General features: G+C 40.4%; 1 protein-coding gene across 4 annotated transcripts in view; it reads left to right on the top strand.

Moving 5' to 3' along the window:
- C9H8orf34 (chromosome 9 C8orf34 homolog) overlaps nt 1-2,880 on the top strand; it is a 475,930-nt gene that overhangs the window by 1,118 nt on the left and 471,932 nt on the right. The window lies entirely within an intron of this gene.

Below are 2,880 nucleotides of genomic sequence, written 5' to 3'. Positions count from 1 at the left end.
TCTGTCCCGGCCAGGTGTCTTGGAACGCGGCCGGGCGGGCACTTAGCCAGTTACCTGAACGCAGACAGGTGAGCTTGGGAGGGCCCAGCCTCAGCCTGGCAGCGGAAGTTTGAGCCCTCTGACTGTCGTGCACCTCTCAGCCACATGTTCAGTACCTGGGCAGGCTGAGGCAGGCGATGCATACGGATGCACACACTCAGACTGTGTTGCACACGCACACTTTCTTTCTTGAATTCACGCTGTCTTGCGTGTTCGTGTTGGATTTTCTTTTTTCTTTTTCTTTTCTTTTTTTTTTTTTTAATGAGGGCGGTAATAGAACCCGAAAAGGCGGAGGAGGTGCTTAGCAGTTAATACGATTAACTGGAAGAAAGCTGAACTGGTGAGGAGTAGGCTTCAGTAGGTGCGGGCGTGATGAATGAAATTGGCAAACTGAGAGACTGCCATTGGTCGCTGGACGAAAGGAGAGTCCTTTGCACTGCAGACCCCACATGTGTTAGCAGGAGAAAGGGACAGAGAAAGGTTCTGAAAAGCACACACGTATTTATGGAAGGAGACTATAGCTCTGAGCTGGTGTTTTGTTTTCTTTTTTCCTCGCCATTAAAGAATTGACAAAAATACAGTAGAAGAAAGAGCGTGAGGACAAGAGAAAATGAGAACGAGAGATTGAAGCTTGGCACCAGCAAAGCGTCCCGGGGGTTGCCTGGGTGCTGGGCAGGGGTGGGGCGTGCGGCCGTAGTCAGAAGTGGAGGCCCTTGGGGAGGGACTCCCATGGTCCCATCCAGTTCAGAGGGTACTGACCGACGGCGAGAGTTAGCGGGAGGGGCGAGGTGCTCCCTCCTTGCCCCCGCCCCCCACGTCTCCCAGAAGCAGTTGTAGCTGTTCTTGGTCTTGGGTGAGGGCTTGGGGTGGGGATAGGGGGAGGTTACGTGTCAGCGTCTGAGAGAGGCAGAATCGCGGCTAGTGGAAGAGGCTGCATTGGAGATCGCGCAGAACCTAGCAAAGACTGAAGAAAAGCAAGTGAGAACTGCGGAGAACAAAAAAATAATGCGAGTTAATGAGCCTGCAAAAAAAGGACGAGGAGGACAAAGGTGTGGTCGAATAGGTCTTTTGGGAGGACTGGCTTCACATAACAAGATTTGCAAGATCTCCCAAGTTTTTCTGCCGAACTTTACCGATGATCTGTCTTGGACGATACGACCATTGTTTCAAGTGAGGCTCACATTGTGGGGTGCAGAGTCTTACAATTGCATTGATTCTTGTTTCTGCCAAAAATGTGAACAAAGGCAATCCATGCAAGAGCGAAATAAAATTGATGGAGCTAACAGATTTCTTTGCCTTTAGTTTAATGATTATTGATTATACATAATCCTATATAATTTTTTAAAAGGCAGAAGCATAAACCTTCTGCAACGCGGTGTATTAATTGCATCAAACGAATCATAAAATAAATACATTTAGAATGTGTGTTTGCTCTCTACGCTCCTAGAGTATAAAGTACAATTAGCCTGAGAGAATAAACGAATTGTTTTTAATAAATACCGTTTTCATTTGTTATTTTAAAATCTTCAAGATTCTTTCCAAGTGATAATAACAAAATTAGGAATATATGTAAACTTTCTACAGAATTAGAAAATAAACTCAAATGGATATTTATCAAGTACCCCCAACCCCCACCCTTTAATATTCACCAGCAAGTTCTGCGCTGAAGAATTTTAAGTGATAGCAATATGTCTCAAAAGCTTTAGGTCCACCAGAAAACAAGCACCACCATGCTTTGCATTTTATTGAATACATATGACATACACTGGCATTAGCTTAGATTGCAGTGGTGAGGAGTGCATTTTTAAGGTTTGATGTTCACTTTAAATAATTGAAGGGAGAAAAATGGATAATAAATTCTCTTTGACTAAAAGCTGGATGTAACACAGTTCCTTATGCAACAATTTTGATTGCGATAGAGCTTGATTTTGAGAGTACAATTATATGTATTTCACAAAATTGGAAGATTTTACTAGCATGTAGCCTATCTTGTTTCTTGTTAGAAAACCAGTGAAGAAATGCCACCTGTGAAATGGACATTGTTTACCTAGGGACTGTTCTCTTCTAGGACCTTACTCAATAGTTTTCACAGGAATTGATTTGGGTCAGAGGAGGCACCCAGCAATCTGAACATATTAAGAAGCAGCAAAAATGTTTGCTACAATTTTAATTTCTGGGCCACGTTTTGAGAAACTGAGCTAAAATCTCCATTTACCACTCACAAATTGAAATTGGCAACTCCATGTCTCGTCATCTATGCTTTGTCGTGTTGAGTCAGTGGGAGCTGACACAGGCTTCTTTCAGTTTGGAAAATATGCAGTATCTGACAATATGTCCCCCTTGTGGATAGTTTAAGTTAGGAATGTTTTAAGAAAACTTAATTGGTGTGAGGTACTTTAAAGATAATCCATGAATGTTATTTAAAACAATAGCAAAAAGTAACCTATTCACTGATATTGAGAATACTTGTATCCTTTTTTTTACCTGTAGGACTTATTTACCTAGTTTGTTTACTTAGTTTATTTCTTACTTAATTTGTTTATTGCTAACATTTTTTTGATTTGAGATGCTTATGAAAGTGTTATATGCAGTATGGAGTTTCAAAAATAATTTTAAATTGATATTAATTTTGTTTCCAGCTGACTCAGGAGAATAAATTTGTACTACTTTTACATTTCATTGAAGATGTTTTGAAGCATTACAAAACTATGCCTAAAAATCATTGCATTAGAATTCTGGACAATGATATTCTGATTAGATAATATGTAGGTATAAGATGAAAAATACATTTCACAAACTTTCCAAGTTTTGTAAGATTTAATAGTTTACATCTTACAAAAT

The sequence above is a fragment of the Rhinopithecus roxellana genome, chromosome 9 (genome assembly GCF_007565055.1).
Source record: "Rhinopithecus roxellana isolate Shanxi Qingling chromosome 9, ASM756505v1, whole genome shotgun sequence".
NCBI lineage: Eukaryota > Metazoa > Chordata > Mammalia > Primates > Cercopithecidae > Rhinopithecus > Rhinopithecus roxellana.
The sequence above is the reverse complement of the archived record's forward strand: the minus strand, read 5'-3'. Positions and strand labels throughout refer to the sequence as shown.